Source organism: Schistocerca nitens, chromosome 1 (assembly GCF_023898315.1).
Source record: "Schistocerca nitens isolate TAMUIC-IGC-003100 chromosome 1, iqSchNite1.1, whole genome shotgun sequence".
NCBI lineage: Eukaryota > Metazoa > Arthropoda > Insecta > Orthoptera > Acrididae > Schistocerca > Schistocerca nitens.
In genome coordinates, this window is record NC_064614.1 from 859,243,639 (window position 1) to 859,253,692 (window position 10,054).

Consider the following 10,054-nt stretch of genomic DNA (forward strand, 5'->3'; position numbering starts at 1 on the left):
GACACTGACGGAATGGAATCTGTGAGGCCGGGTAATGCGTTGTGCTAACAACTACGTAGCTGAGTCGGTAGAGCTCTTGCCCGCGAAAGGAAAGGTCCCAGGTTCTAGTTCCGATCCGGCACACAGTAATCACCCAGAAAGTTTCATATCAGCACGCAGTCCATCCAAAGTGGAATATCAATCTGAATTCTCACTTCTGTTCCACTCACAAATGGAACGAGAGAAAAAGGACTATCTATATGCTTCCATGTGAGTTCTAATTTTTCTTACCTTTTCTTCACGTTTTTACGCCAAACGTACGCTGGGGGCAGTAGAATCATCCTGCAATCACCCACAAAATGCAGATTCCATAAATGTTCTCAATAGCTATTTGCGAAAAGGACGTCGTCATGTTTCCAGGGACATTCGTTTAAGTTCAAGGAACATTTCCGTAAGGTGCGTCCACACTGCTCGTCCTCGCCAGCCTTGTCTCGTCATACTCGTCTGTCAGGAGACGTGTCAGACTTGTCCGACTTGCGCTCGTGCTGCTTCTATCTTCGTCCACACTACTCCAGTTGCTTTCCAGGCTTTGGCTCGTGAGGATCCGCACCGTACTCGTAGTCGTGACCAGTGTCGGTTTCCTACTTTAAAAATGGACGAAGTTGTTATAGCAAATGCCAGCTTCCTTGTGATGCGCCTTTTAGGTGAGGAAGAAGATAGAAGAAGACGCTACAAAGACCCAAGAAAACGCAGATAGTGGATAACCGCAGTTTTCAGAAGCAGGAAAAGATATAGTGGGAGTGATTTGATGGGTGACTTGGATGTTGGAAGCATACATTTCAAGACATTTTACCGTATGTCCGCATCCGATTTTGAATATCTGGTAAATTCGTTTGGACCGAAAATATCAAAGGCTGACAGCAAAGTTCAGAAAGCTATACCAGTTACCGAGCTCAGTTTTTTATTTGAAGTCTCCAAGCAAGTGACATCAAACATTGTTCCTGACGTATGTGCAACTATTACTGGCAGCTTGAAGGAGTCTGTAAAGGTAAGTTAATAAAGTATAAAAAATTTGTTATTAATGCACTTTTATTCATAAGTTAATAAGCAAAAGAAATAAAACCATTTAGATTTAAAGAATAAGAAACAATCAAAAGCGAAGATTATTACTTTTAATTATTATTAATCAAGCAGATCCACAAAATGTGGAGAGCCTTGTTCGATGTTCTCAGGAGTAGAAGTAGATGTCTGTTGGAAACTGCTTTGCATCTGCTCATGGGCATGATCATGTTGAGTTGAAGGAATCGGTAAATGGGACGAGCAACTGTGATCGCTGTTGGTTGAACTTGGTCTAGAATGTTCGAAACAGCGGCTTTCTGCTCTGAAAATCGGGTCGGAAAATTATTTTTTAACAAAAGCACCTGTTCTTTTGCCAATGGACCGTAGAACGTTCGCTATGTGTACTCTCCATAGGTGTCAAACTCGTCTCTAGTTTTTGATAAAGCAGTTTGTAGTGCATTGTATGCCTCTCCTATATGCGAATCTTCGGCCTTTTTCCTCTGATTTTTCTAGGTGAAGCAAATACCTTCGTGCGTTTGTTTGGTGTGGGTAGTAGTTTGTTGTCTTGCGTTGTTGGACGATCGACATCTTGACTACTAATTTCTTTTCAAGTGATCGCTGTACGTTCGTTTGTATCCATGCCCGCAGCCCTCTGTTCAACCAAATCCTCCTTAAATTCCTCCTAAAACTAAGCGAAGACAATAGATTGTGATAAACAGTAACAAAGCAAGTAAAATAAAAAAAATAAAAGAATGGATCTAGGAGTAAGGGGATATACGATGATGACCGTAAAACATCGGGAACAATCTCAAGTTGATAAGTGAAATGCAGAATATTCGTTATAATGATTACCTACCTATTATTACCTAATATTATTGATTTTAATTATTATTAATGTCCATAATAATTAGAACGTCCATTATTGCCAGTGCTATTAATAATTATTTATATTACTAGGAGCTATTAGTTTCTATTTACTTTTTTGCAGATGCCACACACATAACAAGAATGGTTGCTTGTAGCAGAGGAATATGAGAGAAAATGGAACTTTCCTCATTGCCTCGGTGCAATGGATGGCAAACATTGCGCAGTCAAAAGCCCAGTTAATTCTGGAAGCGATTTTTTCAGTTATAAGACGTTTTTCGGTAATATACTTTTTGGTCTAGTGGATGCTGACTATTGTTTTTTGTATGCTGATGTCGACTACCAAAGTGGAATTTCAGACGATGGTGTTTTTCGAAATACACCATTTTTTTAAGAATATGAGTAATGGTACCATCGTTTTTCCGGACGATCGTACCCTCCCAGACAGACAGAAAAAAGTACCCTATGTTATGTCACAGACGACGTGTTTCCCATTAACAATCATATCATGAAGCCGTGTAGTGGACAACAACCTCGGAGGGCAATGAAAAGAATTTTTAAATACAGACGTATTCCGGATACTAAAAAAGCCTATATTGCTAGAGCCTCAGAAAGCCCGAAGTGTTATTATAACTTGTATATACCTCCATAATTTCTTGCGAAAACGTTCTGCTTCCAGACAAATTTACACACCTGAAGGAGCAGTGGATCATGAGGGGAATGGGTATTTAACACCAGGAACGTGGAGAGATGGGATCACTCCTGTTACCGTGTTTACATGATTAGCGAACATTCCACGACGTTCAACGCAAACTGCCGAAGACATTAGAGATGAATTCGCTGTTTATATCATTTCCTAAGAGGGAAGATTGCCATGGCAAGATGATTACTGATGACTTATTAAAGATTTTTTTTCAACTACAGCTACTTACGTACTAGCGACTGCCTGGCTGCACACATTTCAACCACATATACATTTGAAGTCTTCTTACCAGAATTAATTCCTATTTTATTATTTTTATTTCCTCAAATAACATAATATACAAATAAAATACATATGAATGTACATGTGCTTAAATATATTGTGTTAGAAATAAACTCCTGGAAATTGAAATAAGAACACCGTGAATTCATTGTCCCAGGAAGGGGAAACTTTATTGACACATTCCTGGGGTCAGATACATCACATGATCACACTGACAGAACCACAGGCACATAGACACAGGCAACAGAGCATGCACAATGTCGGCACTAGTACAGTGTATATCCACCTTTCGCAGCAATGCAGGCTGCTATTCTCCCATGGAGACGATCGTAGAGATGCTGGATGTAGTCCTGTGGAACGGCTTGCCATGCCATTTCCACCTGGCGCCTCAGTTGGACCAGCGTTCGTGTTGGACGTGCAGACCGCGTGAGACGACGCTTCATCCAGTCCCAAACATGCTCAATGGGGGACAGATCCGGAGATCTTGCTGGCCAGGGTAGTTGACTTACACCTTCTAGAGCACGTTGGGTGGCACGGGATACATGCGGACGTGCATTGTCCTGTTGGAACAGCAAGTTCCCATGCCGGTCTAGGAATGGTAGAACGATGGGTTCGATGACGATTTGGATGTACCGTGCACTATTCAGTGTCCCCTCGACGATCACCAGTGGTGTACGGCCAGTGTAGGAGATCGCTCCCCACACCATGATGCCGGGTGTTGGCCCTGTGTGCCTCGGTCGTATGCAGTCCTGATTGTGGCGCTCACCTGCACGGCGCCAAACACGCATACGACCATCATTGGCACCAAGGCAGAAGCGACTCTCATCGCTGAAGACGACACGTCTCCATTCGTCCCTCCATTCACGCCTGTCGCGACACCACTGGAGGCGGGCTGCACGATGTTGGGGCGTGAGCGGAAGACGGACTAACGGTGTGCGGGACCGTAGCGCAGCTTCATGGAGACGGTTGCGAATGGTCCTCGCCGATACCCCAGGAGCAACAGTGTCCCTAATTTGCTGGGAAGTGACGGTGCGGTCCCCTTCGGCACTGCGTAGGATCCTACGGTCTTGGCGTGCATCCGTGCGTCGCTGCGGTCCGGTCCCAGGTCGACGGGCACGTGCACCTTCCGCCGACCACTGGCGACAACATCGATGTACTGTGGAGACCTCACGCCCCACGTGTTGAGCAATTCGGCGGTACGTCCACCCGGCCTCCCGCATGCCCACTATACGCCCTCGCTCAAAGTCCGTCAACTGCACATAAGGTTCACGTCCATGCTGTCGCGGCATGCTACCAGTGTTAAAGACTGCGATGGAGCTCCGTATGCCACGGCAAACTGGCTGACACTGACGGCGGCGGTGCACAAATGCTGCGCAGCTAGCGCCATTCGACGGCCAACACCGCGGTTCCTGGTGTGTCCGCTGTGCCGTGCGTGTGATCATTGCTTGTACAGCCCTCTCGCAGTGTCCGGAGCAAGTATGGTGGGTCTGACACACCGGTGTCAATGTGTTCTTTTTTCCATTTCCAGGAGTGTATAAATGTTATTCATTATTATTTATTTATTACGAGATAAGTACCCAGTGTTGCATCTGGTATGTATTCCAATCCTGTTAGTCCAATTCCTCCTTTTCCCTCTGTGACGTTCACAGCTCATTTTACAATAAACCCTATAATTTTATCACAATTACTTCTTTTAATTTTTAAATTTGAAAACTATAAGCAATTACTAGGTATATTCCTAATAGAAATGGTAGTAAGCTAAAATAATTATGGGAAAATGTCTTAAGATAAGATATGATATGATTAATAGTATATTAGGGAATAACACCAAAAAATTATAAATAACAAATGAGCAGGGACCGAAATGTAAGCTGTGAAAGACAAAAAGTTAACTAGCTGTGGAGGCAGAACCCAAACGGGACCGAACCCCATTAAGTTTGTTAATAGCTTTTTATACATTTCCAAAAGTAAATATTTTTTTCTTGCATCTGTGTTGATTGTCTTATGTGGCTTATATCTGCAGTACAGAAATTCAAACGCTTTGAAAGCGAACCAGTTTGGAGCGTTCACTTTCTCAATCCCTGCGCCAGACTTCGCAGGCTCATTTTTCTTCTGGCGGACTTTCCTGTAAGTGGCTAATAAGTTGGTCTTTTTTTTTAATTCGGCCACATCCACGCGGAGTACTGTCGCGACGGAATCCCTCACTTCACTTTTTAAAAAAATTATTTTATATTGGGAGTTTGTTGCATCCCACAGCACAGGATATTGTTCATAAGTATTTACGAATTTAATGGCAAAATCGTCGGTCCACTGCATTTTAATATAAAAACCGATGTCCACAACAAAGAAAAAGAATAATACCAAGACCAAGCTGTACGAGTGCAGCGAATCAACTGGTCAATGCTTGTTGCCGTCTACACTACTCGCGCAGGTCGCCGCGCATCCTTTTGATGTACCGACAACAGCAGGAGCCAGACGAGCTATATGCTCGGGCGGCTCGCAAGCCTGTTTCGCGGTAAGCCCTCGGAGCCTACCTGTGTCCACATTACTCGCAAGGCTCGCAAGTCTCACAAGTACACGAGCTGTACTCTAGAATAGATCCCACCAGTTTTCTATTAGTGGTCTTTTTTTATAGATCTACACGTTCCTACAATTCCCCCAATAAACCGAAGTCGACCATTTGCCTTTCTTACTGCCGACCTTACGTGTTGGTCCTGTTTCATATCGCTTTGTAACGTTGCCAATAGATGTTGAATCGACGTGATTGTGTCATACAGCACGAACTAATCCTGTGTTCGAACGTTAGAGGATTGCTTTTCCTACTCATGTGCTGTAACTTACTTTTTCTACATTTAGAACAAGCTGCCATTAAGCGCACCAAACAGAAATTCTGGCAAGTCATCCTGTATCCTCCTACAGTTAGCCGGACGATGTGGACGAGCGGTTCTAGGCGCTTCAGTCAGGAACCGCGCTGCTGCTACGGTCGCAGGTTCGAATTCTGCCTTGGGCATGGATGTGTGTGAGGTCCTTAGGTTAGTTAGGTTTAAGTAGTTCTAAGTCTAGGGGACTGATGACCTCCAATGTTAAGTCCCATACTGTTTACAGCCATTTGAACCATTTGCCGTCCTACAGTTACTCGACGACACTTTTCCGTAGACTACAGAATATAGCTCCCTTGACCAGCCGCGACCAGCACTAATACAGTGTGATACACCTAAAACTTGCACTGCAGATATTGCGGAAATTGAAAGTGCTGTTGCTGTGCGGTTTTCACGGAATGGGTTGGTAGTCAGGGGCTCGTATTGTTAGCCAATAACCAGATTGTAATAATCCTTAGAAAGTGTAATTTTTGTGCAAATATAAACTTTTTTAAATAGAACAATGCCTGCTGATATTTTAAGTAAGGTAAATTAGAATGACAATGGCGTTTGTTGCCGTAGTCTAGTGCTAGTCGTTTATGGAGTATCGTATTTTGAAAAGTTTTTACACCGACACTTGTTTGTACGATTCAACCTGCGTAGTTGCTAGGTACGATGTCGTTATGTTTACTTACAGTGTGGTTGTGTGTTCCTTGAGCACATTGCGACTTAGTAGTCCAGCAGTAGGTCGTGAGTGGACGGTGTGATTTACCAATGTAGAAAAAGCCAACGTGCTCATGGTGTATGGAGAGTGCAGGAAGAATGTAGTTCGTTCTTGTACGGCGTATGTGGCAAGATATCCCAACAGATGTCGACGATCTCGGCAGTTATTTAGCAACCTCTTCACCCAGTTACGTGAAAGTGGTAGCGTAACGCCTAGACAACGTAATAGAAGGAAACAAGTGACGACAGAAGAGGGGGAAATTAATATTCTAGCTGCTGTTGCAGTTGATTCGCACGATAGCTCCCGCACAATCGCACGAGGAAGTGGCATGAATCCGTATTTGACGCCTGCAGACTTTTTTCTGTGGGAAAGCTGAAAGACACTGCCTACAAGGACATACCGGATACACCTGATGATATGCAACGACGTGTTACTGCAGCCTGCTTGCATACCTTCACTGAAATGGTAGCAGGTGTGCAGCAGTCGTTCCATACCAGACTGGAAGCATGTATTGTCGCTGACGGTGGTCATTTTGAACGCAACCTGTGACGGTCAATTCTCTTGTTATGGTCAGAATGCACATAGATAGTGTATGTACTTGTGTTGTTGAAGGAACTTTTCAAAATACGGTACCTCGTAAAAGACTCGCAGTAGAATCCTGTAACAGACATCACTGACATTCTAATTTACCCTACTTTTAATGTGTTCATGTCAATAGGCATTGTTCCATTAAAAATGTATGTTTGCACAAAAAATAAACTTTCTAAGTATTATTACAATCTGTTGCTTGGCTAACAATCAAGCTCCAGACTACCAGCCCATTCTTTGAAAAACGCGCATCAATAGCACGTGCTGTTTTCGCAATATTTGCGGTTCTAGTTGTATGTCATTCATCCTATATATAGCAGACCTTCACATTCGACGTGTTGGGCAATTCTTTGGAAGGATCTACCATTCCATCCTACAACCTTGTTGAGATTAAGTCCACTGCATCATTTGTGCTCGTCGACGTATGTCTACAATGATGCTCTAACCAATAATTGTTTCCGAAAATTTTTGAAAAAAACTATTTTCTTGCTATGGGGAAGTGTGAATGAGACACTATAGAGTTATTTTAATTTTAGACACCATCACTTTTATTACATGACGATAATCATTACCGATTCACTGGTATTAATATTCTACCACAAGAAAAGAAAAAAAATCCATATTTAAATCTTAAAATTTGTTCATTTGTAGCTCTATTTGTAATTAATATAAGGTAAAAATCAAAATACACGGAGTTCATATCCATACATGTAGGTGGCATTTGATGAACAAAGCGCTGTCCTGCTGAATCTGAGCACACCACCATGTAACAAAGAAATAAGCATAAAAATATATGAAAAGTTACAATAATTTAGGTTTATTATATATACTTCGATTACACATGACTATATAATCAGTCATGTGTAATCCAAGTACAGCTTAATGGATTTTTAAAGTGAGCTGTAAATAGTGGACAAGCTAATGGTTGAATCTACGGCCCAGAATGTGGATTTGAAATGCTGATCTCAAAAGAAAACTGATAGCTATCGAAATGGATTATTTACGAAGGAGCACCAAAACACCAGGAATAGAGAAAAAAGTAACGATGAAGTAAGAACTGGAATGAAGATAACCGAAACAGTGATAGGCTTAGTTTCTGCACTTTGTGACGCTTTAATTCTCTTTACCCGTTGCCTAACAGCACGCGTATCAACTGAATCATTACTGAGGCTAGAATTTTGATAACAATAAAATCATAATATGTACAAAAATACGCTTGTATCACCAAACATTTATTAAAATATGCCCAATAACATAAAAATGTGACGTGACAGTTTTAAGATTAGGTAAAATTTCTCTTGTAAAATAAATTAGTGAGTTTATGACAATTGAAACACGTATGTATTCATTACCAGCGATGGCGAGGCATGACAGAATCTCTGACCAGAGAGTTATTTATCGTTGCTAGTCTGCACTTGACCGCGCGAGTCGACAGTTGGATAGTAGTACGCAGTCTGGTGTAGTAGCATGTAGCAAGTCAGCAGGAACAGTTGTAGTGTGTAGCGAGTCGGCTGAGGGAGTAGTCAGTCGACAGTAGTAGCGAGTGGACGGTTGTATTGAGCAGACGTCGGCATGCGTAGACGGCGTGTTCTTCTTGCGACTCTGGTCAGGATTGTGGTGGACGATGAGTATTGTTGTAGAAGGTAATGAAGCAGCATTGCGCACATCTAGTTGCGTATGTTAATTGTAATTAATTTGTTCAAAAAATGCCCCAATAATAATTTTTTTATAAAGTAATTCTTTTAAAGAAAAGTAATCATTTCAATTTAAAGAATTTTTCCACTTTTTTGAAGAAAAAGCATTCATTTCAATTCAAAGAATACTTCCTATGCATTCCTTCCAAGAATCAAAAAAAATTATACGCCAGCATTGCACGAAGCTGTGTCAGTAAATAAGAGCACATATAGATTCAGTTTTTATTGAGGTAAGAATTTTTGCTTGTTTTATTCAGAATACAGGGCCGAAGGTCAGCGCTGCTGTCCTTATAAAATTTATCAGGTTTAATTATTTCTGTTGAGATGTTAGATATGGTTCATGGTTCATTATCTAATTAATATTATTGTGTGGGTTTTTGGTCAATTATCATTTATCAATTTTGTGGGGAGTTTACATTTGGCTCCAATTTGCATTCTTATTTAACAATATTATTTGTGGGGAGGTTACGCTTGGCTCCATTTTCTTGATTACCATTTATTAAAATATACTGCTGGGAGGTTACACTTGGCGACCCTGCCAGGATCGTATTTCTTTGTGAATCTTCTGAGAAGTAGTCATATATCTGCTCTTATTTACTTAATATAATTAGCATTTGGCGCAACGCATTTTTTAATTTGTCAATCTTTCTTCCACAGATCATCGGCAATTTGTTGCTCTTTGTTGTATTTGTGTTTGTTGCTTTTTGCATTGTGCTTATTTCATTTGTGATTAATTTGTTTTGAGAAAAATGCCGCGAAAAACTGTTAACAGTACATCGCGATGTGTAATGAATGAAATAGTCGATTCTAATAATTTGAACGATAGTACTTGTGACACACAGTGTAATGATGACAATCCTCCGTTTACTGACAATCAGTGCGTACCGACCATTAATAATGATTTTTATGTTAACGTTGAACAAACGAATTCAATTGTGTCCTCTGTTAATTTGACGACAATTGATGACGCGGGGGGTTCTGTTGCAATGAGCGCTGCCCAGCTTAACACACCCGGTTTGCAGTATTTACGTGACGAACGGACAGATTTTTTTAATGAAAAAGAACAGTGTAATCAGAATGCGTCGGATTTATTTAATTCCGAGGTAGTGACTAACAATGCGCAAGCGATGGGCAAACCTTTTGGTGAATCACAGAATGACCAAATGGTCACACAAAACGTGACAATTGCAGGTACGCCATCACACAGCACGGAGAATAGAGCCGATAATTTTGGCTGGGATCAAGTTATGGCATTTTTACGACAAATGGATGAACGTTTTAAAAAACAAGACGAAAATTCCAA

General features: G+C 41.5%; 1 pseudogene; it reads right to left on the minus strand.

The window, feature by feature from the left end:
* Positions 1 to 906: 906 nt before the first annotated feature.
* On the minus strand, positions 907 to 5,203 carry LOC126209955 (uncharacterized; annotated as a pseudogene).
* Positions 5,204 to 10,054: the final 4,851 nt, after the last annotated feature.